The sequence below is a fragment of the Quercus lobata genome, chromosome 4, assembly GCF_001633185.2.
Source record: "Quercus lobata isolate SW786 chromosome 4, ValleyOak3.0 Primary Assembly, whole genome shotgun sequence".
Lineage (NCBI taxonomy): Eukaryota > Viridiplantae > Streptophyta > Magnoliopsida > Fagales > Fagaceae > Quercus > Quercus lobata.
In genome coordinates, this window is record NC_044907.1 from 48,633,349 (window position 1) to 48,650,778 (window position 17,430).

Consider the following 17,430-nt stretch of genomic DNA (forward strand, 5'->3'; position numbering starts at 1 on the left):
ACCCATTTCATTTCAGCCAATATAAAGAGAAAGAAATCACATTTAGAGAGGCAGAGAGAGAACAAACCTGCTGGTTGAGTTGGAAAATGATGGACGGAGAGGGACACCGGAGAGAGACACCGGAGAGAGAGAGACGTTTATCGAAGAGAGGAGGCGTAGGCAAGTGAAGTCGATTATAGCAAAGTCGGATTCCCCTTTTTACCCTGATTATAACTTTAAACCTAACCTGGAAGACGAGTATATGGTACTCGACTTTCATATAACGTTTTTCCTGCAACAGGGAAGTTGAGTACAGTAAACTCAACTTCCTGTGCCTTTTTTTTTTTTTTTTTTTTTTTTTTTTTTTTTTTTCATTTTTTTATTCCACATCAGCTTAAGTATTTGCGGGAGGGTCCAGTGGTATTGGCTGGAAGTCGAGTTTCATATAATCGACTTTCAAAAACAGTCTATCTAACTAAATAAGTTTGAGCGCGTGCTGTCCGGCTAAAATTTTTCAGAATTTGCACTGTTTGGCAAATTTTGCCTAGATTTACACTTGTTAAACTTGCTCAACCAGCTAGTAAGAAACTCCACAACATCACTCGACATAACCCAATGAACCTTAAATAATGAAAACACCATATTCCACAGCTCTCTAGCAACAAGGCAATATTTAAGTAAATAATAGTATCCTCATCCCTCTTACAAATGCAACACCAATCAATCACAACTTGGCACCTCCACAAATTATCAATAGTTAAAATTCTCCCTAAAGCGTAGTCCAAAGGAAGAAACTAATCTTTGTTGGCACTTTCAGCTTCCACAGTCTTCAATGGAAAAGGAAGTTGGGATGTGGAATGTAAAACCTTATAAAAGGATCTAACATCAAATACCTCCTTAGAAAAGAATTTCCAGCACAGTTGATCCTCTCTATTCCTCCTCACTATAACAAAATAAACTAGATCCAAAAAGGAGGCAATCGATTCCAACTCCCAATCTTGTACTAGTCAATCAAAACAAACATTCTAATAGTAACTATCTCCCGAGAAAGATAAAAGCTCAGCCACCGAAGCATCCCTATTACAAACAATGCCTAAAGTTCTAGAAGTTATCCTTTCAAGAAAGCCCCCCACACCACAGATCATGTAAACTGCATATTGAGAAGGCATATGATCATGTAAATATTGTATATGTTAGATCATTATGATTTTGGGGAGAGGTGAAGCAAGTCAATAGCCTTCTATGTGTCTATTGTGCATTTTTCAGTATCGGTTAACAGTTCTCAATTGGGCAACTCAAGGGCGTTGAGACAATGGGGTCCATTATCTCTAATCTCCAATACTCTTTATCTTAGTTATGGAAGCAATTAGTGCCATACTAGCGCAGACCATGAAGGGTGGGAATGAATGGGTTCAGAGTGAGAAGAGGTTTCACAAAAAGATGGGTATTTTGCATATGTTAGTTGAAGATGACACTAGGTTGTTTTGCAAGGCATTTGTTGAGATTTGCTATATATTCATCTTATCCTTATGTGCTTTGGGGCAATGCATTCACACCAAAAATGGCAAAGTACCCGTGTCAGACACGGGTACGAGTTGGATATGAGTACAATTGTCTCCGATGCCTACCTAGGCAAGAATAAATAGTTTTTTTTTAATTAAGGGTACGACTAGAACAAGGTCTAGGTACAACCGGATATGGCAGAGGGGGAAAAAAAGAAGGGTTTTTAACCTGAAAATAAAAATCAGGCTGGTACAAATCGATCACCATCTTCCACATCGCAAATCATACCTACCACATTGAAAGCCCACTCATCATTTATCATCCTTCTTCAGAGGAAAAAAAAAAAAAATTGCGGCATAACTAGATTATATGCAGGACATGCACAAATATAGCAACAAACAAAAGGCCATCTACACAAGTCCAACATCAACAATGGAATTCTAAGCTTAATATAGTGTATGAGGGATATACAAACTTGCACTACCAGATGGCTAGAAAATAATGCTTATAAAGTCAATGGCAAGGCCAACATGCATTGGGTGGGGAGTTCCTTGAGTTTCTAATGGTCTAAGTTGTCAAGCAAGACAGACATAGTTACCAGAAACAATGTTATACTTCAAGAAAATTACAAATATAACCATTTACACAACTATAGAGAGTTGCTCCTAACATCTAACTCTAGGGCCTGGGCTCCAGCAACTATAATTGCTGGAGCTCTATGTTATTTATGGCTGAAAGAAAAATAAGTCTAACAAGATTAAACAACACTCACAGGAAACAAGAAAAATTTGTCTAGGGAGAGTAATAACCTTTCAACTCGAAGAAGTTTAAAGCGATTACAACTTTGGATCCCAACTCAAACATACGTAGGCCAAAAGAAGTTTCGGAACCAGCACTTCTCACTAGCAAAAAAGGCAGAGGACAAACGATGGTGAAGAAAGACAGGGAATTGGGTAAACTTTAGTAATGAATGTGAAGTAAATATGAGGAAAGACACAAAAGAAAGTCCCCTAATGAAAGACTTAGCAAGAAGGGGAAAGGTCCCGCATAGAGGGGGAAAAAACCGCACGAAAACAACTACTTTCATTAGAATATGCTTGATAGCTCTAGCTTAAATTGTACTTCCTCCTTCTACAATTGTTAGTGGAAGGTGAGGTGACAAGTTCAAATCCACAGGATGCGTGTAACTAAACAAAAATAAAATAAAAGAGAGAGGACAAGCATTGTAGCCCATAATCCGTTATGTAATATGGCTAAAGCAAATCAAACCATGGAACTCATGCACACAGCTAATCAGATTACATTGCCATCTTTTACTCTTTAAAAAAAAATAGTTACAACAACAGGGAGGGGCAGATTCGAACCCTGATAGTCTCCATTTAGAAACGTCAGAAGTTACCAATTGAATTACATGACTCTTGACTAATAGGATCACATTGTCCTGATTTCTTAGCTATGTTCTGTTATTGATTTGGTAGATTCATGTGCTTTGCATGATTGATTGTACGGTCCCAGGTCCCTATTGTATACTCCATGTATACTTGGGTGACTCTACTTTTGATATCAATAAGAATTGCATTACTTATATAAATAAATAGAAACATGAGTCTGATCATAATGGTTTTGGATTTTACTGAAAACTAGTCACCAACCCGTGCTATGCACGGGAACCTACCTATTTATGTGGTAAACTAAATTGATTTTATAAAATTTTAAATTGATTAAGAAACTATATTATTGCATGAATTGCTCTTGTATAACTTCAATTTGTGTTACAATTTGATAAAGAAGTCATTGTTTGAACGTGCAATGACTTACGAAAAATATTAAAGAATAGTTCATGACTATAAACTTATAACTATTGAAAAGAATCAAAAGATTAAGAGCTTAAAAATTATAAAAATATATGTGTGTGTGATTACACAACAGAGAAATATAAGAGAAAAATTTGTTACACTCAAAATAATAATTCATGGTTATAATTATTGAAATTTTCCAGATAGTTTTGGATATTACAAAAATATAACTCAAAAAGTCAGATGTTACAACTTCCAAAAGGCCAAAAAATATTAAGGAATCATAAGATTTACATCCTATAAATTATTGAAACAAAACTATATATATATATATATATATATGATTTTATAATAGAGAAATATAAAGAAAAATTGATTACCTTCAAAAGAATAATACATGGTATGGTTGTTGAAATCTGCTAAACATGTTCAAATATTGCAAAAACTAACACAAAATATATGACTATTCAAAAGAGAAAAATAAGAAGAAGAAAAAAGTACATGAACCTATAAAGTAATTAGTTTTAAATTTTAATGGGTCTAAACTTTAAACAATGAAAAAAAATCACATGTTAGGTTGTGTTCCTAGCAACCTTGAAAGTAAAAGTAAAGGGAAAAAAAAAACCATGAAATACCATCAGCCAATAAGTTTTAATGGGTTTAAACTACAAACAATGAACAAAAATAATCATAAACAATCATAGGTGCAGGGTTTGGTTACCAAGATCAGATGGTTGTAAAACACAACATTTCAACATTGATTTAGGGTTATGCAGAAGGCAACATAAATGACAGAAAATTGTTTTTACGTTGTCTGCTATGCCAACCATCTAAATATATTAATTCCAAAAAAAAATTAAATAAAATAATTCCTAGAATTATATGAGATAATTAAGAAGAACATCAAGCCCTTGCGTGGATGTTATTTGTGGACGGCTGTCCATCACTGCAATTCATAGACTTTGTTGTTAATAAGACAATTGAGTTCAAAACTAAAAGCAATTAGGTGGCCTTTGTACTACAGGATTTGTTCTCGTTGAAGAATCAACTTGCTTCCTGCTATGGCTTCAATTTGATATGTGTGTTTTCTTTGTGAAAATTTGAGTGAGTATGAAGGGTTTCGACCTTGGCAGAAGTTTATATTTGTGAAAATTTTTGTTATAGAATTTTAGTTGAAATAGAATTTTCAAGCTTTTGAAACATATATCTAATAGAATTTTATTTAAACTAAACTATTGTAATACTTGATAAGATATAAAACCAAAAATAAAAAGAATCTAAAATAAAAAGAAAAAGAAAAAGAAAAAGAAAATAGTGATGACGTGGAAAATTGTGAGAGCTCCAAAGGCTATTTTCCACGCAATTAACTAAAAAAATTAATAAAACTTAACTATGATTAATTGAACCAATTAGGAAAAAAAATTGTTATTTATAATCTACTAAGGTTATTTTCTTTGCGGAAATTGTAATTTCGTCCACCCAAAACATATTATCAAATAATCAATTATTAGCAAACTCTAAGAATTAAATTTTTATATATGCATTGTTATAAAATAATAATAATAATAATAAAAGTAAAATTGCGAAAGATAAAATTTGTCTCTCATCCAATAACTTTTGTTTAGCCAACCTTTGCTTTTCTCTAAATAAATTGCATTATAGAGTACTTTGTGTACCACAAAGGATTAAAAAATAAACAAAAATGATTAAAGTCTCATAGTTTAACATCTAAATTGAGCACTATAAAAATCATGCTATCAAATTACAGTAGCTACCAAATTAAATTATCCAAATCATGCTATGTATTAGAATAATATTATATTTTTATATTTAATCATTTATAATGCAATAGGATAACATTTAACAATCAAAGAGAGAGAGAGAGAGAGAGAGAACTGAATCGCATTAACCTAAAGTAGATTAAAGAATATAAAAAATTATCAACCTAAAGCGAAGATGCAAGAAAAATAAAAAATAAAAATCCACTCAAAAATTGTGTGTGTGTGTGAGAGAGAGAGAGAGAGCCTTTTTTTTGTAAGGGAAAACTATGCATGGAATGAATGAGATAGTGACAAATTTATAGTAAGAAAGTGTGAATAAGAAGAGACAAAAATAGAGGAAGATGAAGGGAAAGATGAAGAATGATATTAATGTAGAGAGTAGTGGAGAGATGAGAAGGTGAGAGAATGAGAGAAGGAGAAAGGTTAGAGAAGTAGTGGGGAGATGAAAAGGTAAGGGAGGAAGAAAGGTTGGAGAAGTGTAAATATGAAATAAAAAAAAATTACAAATAATTATAAGAAAATGGAAAAAAAAAAGAAAAAAAAAAATTAATGACGTGGACGTTGACGCGGCTCAACGTGAGCGCAGCAGCATTAAACGCTACGTTTCAGTTTTTAGTAATATAGTGATTATGATTTTTGTAAGAGATGTTGATACCCCATTTATGCTCAAATTATGTGCAGGCTCTGAGGTTGATAAAATATGCAGTGGGAAAATCTGGTGTGGAGTTTAGGAGAGAAATGCAGAGACATTCAGCAGCCATTCGCCCGCTATTTCACTATAAGGGACATCCGGATCCTTTGAAAGGGGATGCACTTAATAAGGCTGTGCGGGACACTGCTCACGAGACTATAGCTGCTATTTTTGCTGGGGAAAATGATAAGCCATCTCCTGCTGAAGATCTTAACAAAAGAATACAGGGTTTGGGAAATACAAACTACGAAATGCCATCAGAAGAAACGAAATCATTTCTTAGCGAGGTAGTTGGTATTGGAAGTGCCTCTATCAAGCAGGGACTTAGTACTTTTGCACAAGGTCATCTATCAAAAAAGAATGAAAATGGAAGCTACTAGAGTCCAACAACTCTTCGGAGGTCATTGACTATTGAATCCGAGCATGGAGATAGATATGAACCTGTTGATTATCGTAATGAGACTCAGGGTAGTTTTGGGATTTCTAAGAATGTGTCTAGTGGATCTTGGAGCCAGGATTCAAGAGTAACTAAGACTGAAATAACTAATGGGGAGTCTGGTCGAAGTTATAAAGAAAGTAAGACTCGTGAAGAGAGATTGTTGGAGACCATTGTAACATCAGGTGGTGTACGTCTACAACCCACTTGAGATGCTATTCAGGTTTTCCTTGTGGAGGCTGCAAAGTTGGATGCATTGGCTTTAAGTTATGCCCTTGAGTCAAAGCTTCAATCACCTCAGTGGCAGGTATGTTGATCTTCTTTGTCTATTCATGTAAGTCAAGATTTTCTATGCTACTGTACAATGCCTATTCTCCTATAATATATTTCGGTTTCTTTAGATGTGACATGGTTGCTGTACGCTATCACCTTTTTTCTTAATAAAAAAAACAATAATAATTGGGATGCTTATTCTATACTAATTGACATAATATCTTATGGTTTTATGAAATCGGTGTCCTTCAGGTTCGAATGAGAGCCATCTGTGTCCCTGATTCATTATTGAGAAAAAAGGATGATGAACATTTTTCAACTGTGGAATCTTACTTCAGTGAAAATAAAGATGTGGTGGTGAGATGTTCTGAGTCTCCTCAAGCTTCTTTGAAGGAAAAGGCCTACAAGGTAAAATTTTGTCATTTATTTATTCTTTATTAACTTTTCCTAGGCGAATGTATTTTATCTTCACCGTTTTCTTCTTAATTTGCTTGCAAGGCAATTTTTATCATATGCATTATTCTAAGTGATCCTTTCACCTGCTGTTAGTAATTGACTTTCCAAGATTTGGTGGACTAGTTTCTTTGTACTGTGAAGTGTATTTTTATCTTTCCCCTTGAATTAAACCAAACAAAAATGAGGTATGATTGTTGACCATCCATGAGGACAAGTGACTCACTTCAAGGAGGCAGAAACATTTTGCTCTGTTATGAAAGGCTGCTCCTCAAGAATTATTAGATTTTTCTTGTGTGTCAAATAAAACCAGAATAAATTGATTTTCTTCTGCTGATGCTTATGAGGAGTGCCTTTGATAAACTCAATTATGAATGCTAAATTTTGCTTCACTCTACTTGAAATTCAAATTAACATTTGATCTGTACCAATATAATTGAGATGGCTAAATAACTATAGATGGTATCTTCCTTGTAAGAGAGCATCCCCACTTTTTATTGGTAAATAGAGTCTACTCCATTTAGGGATTGATGACCAAATTCTCCCATCTGGAGATAAATATATGGAATGGAATGGTTCTGGCAAGATATTGCTTCATGCCTCATCTCCCTTTCATAATCACTTTTGTCCTTAAAAATTATGTCCATACATAAATAACCAAATCTCTCTTTATCTGATGATATTTTGGTATAGAAACAGTAACTGCCAATTTATAGCTTGGACTGAAACTTTCTTCTTTGATTACTTGGGAAGATCTGTAGTTGAAATAAACAATTGGCTCTTTATGCACAGGTTTTATACCTTCTGAGTGGAGAACAGGCAGGCAGTGCAGCAACTTATTCAGAAAAAACCAAGAAGGCTGATACTACTACCGTTGTTCCAATGCCGGACTTAATAGACACCGGTGATCCAGATGCTTACCGGGAAAATTTTACAAATAGTCAAAGTGATTAAAATATCACAAATCTGCCAACTCCACCTCCTTTGATTGATGATTTATTTGAAGATGGTCCAGGCACTGGTGTTAGCGCTTCTGAATCGAAAAATGATGATGACCCCTTTGCAGATGTGTCATTTCATGCTAGTGATAGCGTAGAACATGCAGATGATCTCTTTTCTGGGATGACTGTTGATGATAAACAGAGTGCTAATGAAAATCATATGACAGAGAAGAAAAATGGACCTGAACTATTTGATATTTTTGGGTCCAATCATGAACTTCCTCAGGAGCAAGAAACTCATAAAAAAGATCTTAACGATTTGATGGATGGTTTGTCCATTAATGAAAATACCTCTAACATGAAGAAGAAAGGAACCTCTCCAGTAGGTTTTCCTCAAAGTCTGTTCTCAGATTCAAATAGTCATCCCAGCCATCAGGTACCTAATGATGCATTGAGTGGCATGTTCAATTCTCAAACGGCTATGACGAATGCAAATGTCATGTTTCCCCCTGGTGCCATGCCATACAATATATCTCCTGGCTTGATGATGAATCCCACCTTTTCTTCTCAACCTTTAAATTATGCTGACATGGGGAGTCTCCTTGCTCAGCGGCAACTCCTTGCAACAATGTCTAACCTCCAACACCTTGGGAACATGAACACCCAAAATGCTGGTGTCAGTCATGTTGGGGGAACTAATGGAGCATATGTGCCCCCCCTTCCTGACATATTCCAATCAAACTTTCCAACACAACAAGCTACCAGTACAATGATGAACAGTTCAAAGAAAGAGGAAACCAGAGCATTTGACTTTACTCGGTAAGCTTAAGTTCAGATACTTGAGGTTTGACTGTTATTTTTTTTCTTCATGATATATATTTGTTATAAATTTATGGATTTATGTTCAGATTTCTTGTTCTTAAGTTGTTAACTTTAGTCTCACTTGGAGTATGGCTTTTGTTGAAAAGATCTTAAGATTTCTGAAATGGCTTTTGATGGCACTTGACACCCCCCCCCCCCCCCCCCTTTTTTTTTTCTTGTCAATAACAAGGCCTTCCTAGGTGGATCCTATTCAAACCATTACCCATTATGAACACCATATTTCATTGTATAAATGAGCAGAATTCCCATTCATCACCAAGTTAAATAACTGAAAGTGTTTAATTTAATGATTAAAAAAAAAAAAAACTTACATAAAAAGAAAATTAATATTTTACAATAAGTTATTGAAAGATTGCTGGTTTATTTACATTGATGTAAGTGGTATTGTAAAGTCTTAATGATTTTTAATAAAATATTTTCAAATAAAGTAGTGGAAGTGATCTTTTAAAATAAATAAAAAAAATCTAATTTAATGCTATGACATGCGGTGGAAACTCCTTTTTCATTATAAATAACTAGATTGGTGAGTGATATTGAATAAGAGGGGAGAGAATTTATGGTGGAACTTGTGTTGCATTTGCTGTGACAATTGGTCCTCATTGGATGTATGACATATGATTGATTATGGCATCATCGGGGCTTGAAAGTGGGGGAGTCTCTACAAAAGATTAATTGGCCCATATAGAAAAAACTGTATTTTGTATGTTTATTCAGAGAGATCATAAGTTCTTGCATTAGTGACTTGGGCTAATTGGATTACATCTTTTCATTTTTTCAGTTGCGCATATATATGGATAGGTACTTTCATTGATTCTACCTATTTTATTGGAAAATGAAAATCAATTCATTAAATGGGGTCTTCAATTGGCTACTCTTATCATCCCTAGTTACGTAGTAATCTCTTTAGCACATTGGATTTATGAATTACTACCAAAGGTGATATGGAGTTAAAATGAGATAATTTCTTTTGGTTCTTCCATCCTGGTGTTATCTAATGGATCATTTTTAGATTTTGCCTCCTCCATTAAGCTTTGTATTTTGTCTTTTTTGTAGGACCATCTTAATGCAGCTGGTGACCCAAAGAGGGTGGTTTGAATCTTTGAGCTTATGCTTCTTCAGAGACTGCTTTAGGACTTTGATTATGGCTTTACAGCGTGTAGATTGAAGCAGGTTATACGGTTACATCAAAGAAGGCATTCTTTTTGCAATAATGGAACATTTGCAAATACTACTAAGACATGTTTCCATGATAATTGCATTGCAAGCGAGTCGATGTGAAATCCTGGAACTAAGAAGAAAAGAGAGTGGAAATGCTTATGGGATTGTTGTATTCAACATGGAAGAATGAGAGAATGCAGTGTAGTTAGTTCGATTAATTATTTGAATCTGTATTGCCAGCACTTGTTGAATGTCTTTCTCTTTTGTATTGCATATGTAGAGTGTACCCCGGCGCGTTCCTTTTTTTCTCTTTTAACTTCTTTTTTCCCAAGAGGACTACTTATAGATATAGTGCATGCTTTTGAACCCAGTGAGTCAATAAAACGCAGTAGATTTTTTATATTTTTTGGTATTGTGTATGTGTTTATAACTATATATATATGGAGAAAAATGCCCTCAGCCGTGGACAACAAAATGCAGACTGTGCTGCCCCAAACCCCTGTTATAGCATGCTATAACAGAAACCACGACAACACCAAAATAAAATGCAAAATTACAGAAAATTCATTACTCAAACTCATGGAACGAAAAGCATAACAAGAGAGTAAATTATAAAATCTGGTTACTTATGTGAGGGTCACTTTTAGTTTTCTTTGATTATCTTTCATATATTTTGAAAATTGCGCTTATTAACTTATGAAACAACATGTATCAAAGAATGAAATAAGTTGGTTTCCGCCATTGGTTTTGTTGGTAAACATATTTTCAGGCATTTATCTTTTTATTATCTGGATATATCATTGAGGGTTTCTAGTGGGACAGTGGTGAAATGCGCTGAAAAGAATTCAAACATTGCCCACTTGAATTAGTGAATTAGGGTTTGTTTTTGTTTGACCATATTTTAGATCTCACTATCCTAGAAAGGCCAAAGCACGGTTTTAAAAATAAGATCAGAAAAAAATTAGAAAAGAGAGTAACTCTTGGTTCTCTGATTTAACAAAGTTGTAAAAAAGTAGCTTTACTTCGAGAAAATTCTAGCTTTTTGGGTCCATATTTTGCGATATGGAGCAAAGCCTCAAACATCATTTTCTTCCAAAATTCAAGAGGCAAAATATGCCAATTTTTTTTTCTCTCCATTTTTATACAGTTTCTATGATATCTTGCTCATCGTTGGTCCAATTTTATTTTATTAGTTGTTGATTAAAAGGTTTTTTTTCGTACTCTTTGCAATGACGACAAATTTGCTTTGATTGAACGACTAGATTTTTAGTTAAAACTAGGTCAACTCTAGGATTTAGCCTTAAATTGATTAATTTTACCATTTTAAAGTGTTCTTTACAAAAATGAACGTGTATATTGACCTCGGTTGACTGTAGTTTTAATTCAAAATACATTTCCTTCATACAATCGACACAAAATATCCTAGAGCTAATCTTGAGATTGGTTTTAAAAAGGCGTCTTGGTCTTTTGGGAGAATTTCGAAAAATCGAAGACCGTTAAAATGGGGTGGTGACAGTTACAAAGGTGAAAAAAATTGTTGAAATATACAAATATCAATAGCAATAGCAAAAACAAGCTATACAAAGTTTCCAGGGGAAAAAAATTTTCAATGAAATAAATTATAAGAAACATTATAAGGCCTGTACAAAAATTCGTTGACCAACAAGTGGGAAGTAACAGTTCATAAGTCTATATAGAATTTGCAAAAAAAGAATATTTCAAAAAGTCAAGTATAAAGAAGGAAAAAAAAAAGAGGCACACTGTTTAAAGTCCTGATTACCATAAGCACCTACAACCAAAAATTACTGAAACCTAAGCCAAAGAAACGTAATATCACTTTCTTCAAAACTGGAAAAAAAATAAAAATGAATGCAGTGTTTGATTTGTTTGATTCTTGGTTATTCAATGAAAAGGGGTTTGATTGGTGTTATGGTTCTTGATTGAGTTTTAGTTTGTTCAAATTAAAAGTAAAGGTTTCTTTTTATATAGATATGCATGTGATAGAGCAAATCTCCAACATAATGGTGATTCTCTCCTTTTCTTTTACTTTTCCGCTCACTTTGAATTCATTTTTACTTTATTGAGGCTCCATTTCATCAATGTAATTTTTTAATATCAAATATCATTTGTGGTTTCATAAGTAATTTCTACTGTTGTTTTATAATGTTAATTTCCTAAGCTTATGTGCATAGATTTGGTTAAGGCAGTTCCTAATAAGCGAAAGTAGATTTTTTTAATTTGGTTTTTGTATACAAAGAGGTCAGTATCACTTTGGTCCTTCTTCTTTCTTATTTTTGAAAAATCCTGGTCAGTGCCAATAACATGTTGTAAACTACTAGAATAAATTCTTAAATTTAATAGTCCAATGTGACTTGGTTACCATAAAATGTGACCAAAAAAAAAAAAAAAAAAAAAAAAAAAAAAAGAAAGATAAAAAAAAGAGAGAGAATCATCAAATGCATGTAGGAAGGCTATTTTAAGCTAGTGCTTTTAATAAATTGTTTCAAGTTTAAGTTTGTAGTTGGATAAAAAGTTAGAGGTGGTGGTACTGTATGAAGGCTCATTTCCAAATATCAATTATCTAGCAAGATTAGTGAACACATAAATAACACCATCATGTCCAAATTCTGTAGACAGAACATAAAGCATTAATTTTATGGCAATTTATGACCAAATCATTCTCATCTATATTGCTGTTGGACAAAAAATATGATTAGATTCAGGTTCAGAGAATATTTCCGATGCTCGGTCTTGCTCTAAAATGAGCTAGGTATAGCATATTGCAATATTGAAGATATCACTTTTAAATGTCATATATGTATATATACTGTATTATAAGAACAAGTTTTCTTTAATATAGGAGTGAGAGCTACCTATTTTTGTAAAAAGAAAAAAAAAAAAAAATCCTTTTCAGAAAGGATTCAGAAAGCGAAGACAACAATGATGACGAGATTATCCAAATTCTAATCCAAACTCTAGAGTTTTGAGTCTTGCATTGCTTGATGTTGATGTTGAAGATGATAACACAATCATATAGTAGTGTTGAGCACAATAACAATAGTTCTTTGCAAAATAACTTTGAGATCATCTAGCTTTGACTAGGTTTAGTTTAAGGGCTATTTGGTAGTGTAACTAGAACAATAGTTTTCAGTGTTTAAATAACATTACATGTATTTTTACACACTTTTTTACCCACACGTATTTTTAAAAAATACAAACAACGTTACTAGAACAATGTTACCAAACATCCAGGATCCGTCTGGTATGTGTGTTTAAACAACAGTTTTCAGTTTTTTTAGAAATATATGTGGGTGAAAAAATGTGTAAAAATACGTATAATGTTGTTTAAAAATTGAAAACATGTGTTTAAACACATGTACCAAACGGACCCAATATCTCCAAAATACTATTACTTTTATCATACACAAATTTAATTCGTATTGGACATTTTCAAATGTGTACGTAGTTCTATGCAGGGGCAGTGCCACCTTTAGTTAGGGATTCATTTGAACCCGCCTGAGCTATATACTCATGAGAGACAGAGAGATAGGTAAGTTTTTAATTTAATTTAATTGCCTTATTCCACAAATTTCAACACCTCTTGCCTTTGTGTTGGTGTTTTCTTTATTAATAATGAGTTCTAATACAATAGGATAAAGGAAGAGGTCTTGAATTTAAACTGACAGATCCAAATAACCTATAAGCATAATTTGGTGGAGTCCATGTTAAAGGTTGGGTTTAGACAAGTTATTGTGAGTAGAAGATTAGAGCAAGTCTGCAACAGTAAACAAGCACCCAGTTGGCAGGAAAAGACAATGATGGGAGATCAGAGATCTTCTGTTTGGATTTTAAAAAATGCTCACTCATCACTCATCACTCAAATATCATCACTCATCACTCTATAACTCATTACTTATCACTGAAAATACCACAACTACCTAAGGTGGCATGTTTGACACTTATTTCTAACTTTGATAACTCAAAAAAATTTACTTTTTGTGGGACCCACAGATTGACTTAGTGCAGCTTTTACTTCTTATTTTTTATTTTTTTTCCTTTAACCCCCAACACCCAAACTCACCGAACCCAGAGCTTCTTATTTCTTTTTTTTTTCTTTTTCTTTTTTTCTTCAACCCCCAATACCCAAACTCATCGAACCCAAATTGCTCTTAAGCACCGTTCATCGCCTCCCTCTTCATCCATTCACCAAACCCAGCACCCAACTAAAAAAAACCATCACCTTGCAAACCACAAAACATCAAACCAATCCACCATAGCAAATCCGGCCATTCACACCACCAACACCTTCAACACCACAACAAATGACACTATAAATTTTAGAAAGAACTAAAAGAGGGAAAACAGAGAAGAGAAAAGATCGTGAGAAGTGAAGAAAAAAAAAAAAAAAAAGAGAACCCAAGCCCAGAAACCTAGTGAAAAGGAATGGAAAAAAAAAAATGCAACCAAACCCAGAAACCCAATGTGAAAAAAAAAAAAAAAAAAAAAAAAAAGGAAGAAGAAGAAGAAGAAGAAGAAGAAGAGAACCCAAGCCCAGAAACCCAGTGAAAAGGAATGGAAAAAGAAAAAAAATGGAACCAAACCTAGAAACCAACGAGAAAATGAAAGAAAAGAAGGTAAAAAGAAAAAGAAGAAGAAGAAGAAGAGAATAGAGAAAGGTGATCCAGTCCCAGCGTGAAAGACGAAAAAAAAAAAAAAAAAAAAAAAAGAAGAAGACAACTATGTTCGAGAGAGCAAAAGGTCTGGCTATGTGTCTCTCAATGTGTGTATTTACAAAAATGCCATCATCATAACTATGTTTCCATAACTCGAAAACACTTAAAATGTGTTTTCAGTTTCCATAACTCATCACTCAAAAATTAGAGAATTGAGTGATGGAAACAAAATTTGAAAATAAATCCAAACAAACTTCTCTCTGTGGGTCCCACTATTTTGAGTAATAAATGATGGAAACAGAATGATGAGTGATGGAAACACCAAAAACCAAACAGCCGCTAAATATTGTTGGCAGGAAAAGACAATGATGGGAGATCTTCAATATCTTTTTTTTGGCTGAATGGAGATCTTCAATATCTTAGACGGCATGGAATGACTCTGAAAAAATCTTTTTTTTTTTCCTAAAGTAATCTTGTCAAATGTGTTTGATTTAGCTACTCTGCCTATCCATTATTGCTGAGTATGCCCAGCGTTTTCGTAATGCTTTTCCTGTCATGAATATGATGCCTGTGTTTTATGATATCTTAACATTAGTTGGTTTTATGGTTATGTTTATGTTGGTTACATTAACGTGTGTGTATATATATATCGTGCATATGCATGCTAATATGGCTTATGAGAGTGATACGGCATGGGTTGGGTAAAAAGTACAATATTGTTGTAGTGTGAATTTAATGGCCTAATCAAAACTTGCCACCTCATTTAATAATCCAAGTAATCTCCAACTCAAAGAAAACCTAACGGAAGCCAAAAATCTATCTCTCTCTATCACCTTTCTCTACGTGTGCATGCATGTGTAATGTCCACCTAAACATATTTACAGAGACGAGAGAAAAGTGAGTGATATGGTACGTCCTAGTATAATAAGTCTAAGATTCTCATATACTAGTATGGATTAGCTAGCTAGCTAGGCCAGTTAATTCGCATTACAATAATTGTACATTTATACATTGTATAGGTGATTTTTTTTTTTTTTTTTTTTTTTTGCTGAATATTGTGTAGGTGATTTGGTCCTCGTAGAATTGGTCTAATTAAGATTGTCAATGCAGTGTCATTTAAAATTTTTATTAAAAGATAAGCTGACATATCTATAATAAAAAATAACAACCAGAGAAGGAATTGAAAATTGAGAGAATTTTGTAATTGCATTAATTGACTAGCTTATTACAAATACATTTTTTCCATAGGATTTCAATATTTATATATGTTCAATGGTGTTTAAAGTTGTTCTTTAAAAAAATGGTACTTTTTTTTGAGAAACTTAAAGTAATTAAAACTTTCTTTTTCATATTGTTATTATTGTACAGAGTCTACAGTACAGACTATTCAGCCCGAAAACAAAAAGTCAAAAATCCAAAACCATGAGAAAAGCATGTCTACGTGTTGAACTGGCGTTTGGCTAAGGGCGTTTGAAAAGCATCAAATCTAGCATTTGAATTTTCTTTCTTTATTTATTTTTCTAATATTACAACATAAAATTATTATATAGAAATTAATTAAACTTTTTTTTTGTTAATTTGCATCATTTAAAAATTACACCTTAATAATTTTATAACAATATATTGTGGTAGTCTAATTATCATTGTTTAAAAAAAAAATTATCATTGCTTTTACTTTGCTACAAAAAATTATCATTGTTGTTTTGCTACTTCTGTAACAAATCTTGTAGATTATTTATTTATTTTATCATTCTATATATGTATGTCCGTTCTTTTAAATATAGTAGCTTTTGATCTATAAACCACAAAATAATAATAATAATAAAAAATTAATAATATCATTAGTTTTCGCGAGCAATGTAGGGATAGGCATATATTAAAATTTTCCAACCTAAAAACTTGAAAATAAAATGAAAAGAATTCAGGAAGAAATAAGAGTGTGGTAGTGTCAGTCAGTGTGTTAGCTCTATTCCTTACCGTTGGACAAGACTGCAAGGGAGTTCACACTGCCAAGTAGAGTAGTACAACAAAGGAGAAATTTCTTTATAGCAAATTGCTATTTTTGTCTGAAAGCATTCACAATTGGTATAGTATATGCCAAATGTAAGGAAAATTTAGCATGTGAGGCCCAAAGTAGCTCAGCAGCCGTAATGTTAAACATGTAAAAATGTAAAAAATATTTCTGTAGTGCTACAGTACCATCATAAATATATGATGGTACTGTAGCTGAATGGTATAAACAAATATAATTTTTTAATACACTCTCTCTCATGCTTTTTAATTCCTTGAAATCTCTCTCTCATTATTTCTCTTTTTTATCTCTCTCTTTCTCATCTGCTCTTTCTTCTCATCTCTCTCTCTCTCTCTCTCATCTAGTGGTTGTTGTGGGTTTCTCTATCTCTCTCTCATCAGTTTTTTTTTTTTTTTTTTTTTTCCTGGTGGTGGTGGGTTTGTGACTAATGTGGGTGTGGGTCAGGTGGTGTAGCGGCGACAAGGGCAGGGGATTGTGGCTACGTGGGCTTGGTGGCTTGGCCGCCTCCGATGAAGCATAAGCTAGGGCCACTGATGAAGCATGACCCTCTCTCTCTCATCTGGTGGTTTGTTGGGGTTCAGCTATGGATTTTGGAGTTTGGTTTGTTGGTGATTGGTGGTTTTCTGATTTTGGTTTGTTGGTGTGGTGGTGGTGACTGAGAAGTTGGACGGTGGTGGTGGGTGGTTGAGAGAGTAAGAGATATAGAGATCAGAGAGAGAAGTGAGAAATATTTTTATTTTATTTTATATTATATTAATGTGTAGTATGATAAAATAAAAGTTGGGATGCTGGGTGTATTGTAAAATGATATTGTATTATTGATAAAGTAGAT

The 17,430-nt window shown here is 33.4% G+C and overlaps 1 pseudogene; it reads left to right on the plus strand.

The window, feature by feature from the left end:
• The first annotated feature begins 5,704 nt into the window (after window positions 1–5,704).
• LOC115985374 lies at window positions 5,705–9,940 on the plus strand (annotated as a pseudogene).
• Window positions 9,941–17,430: the final 7,490 nt, after the last annotated feature.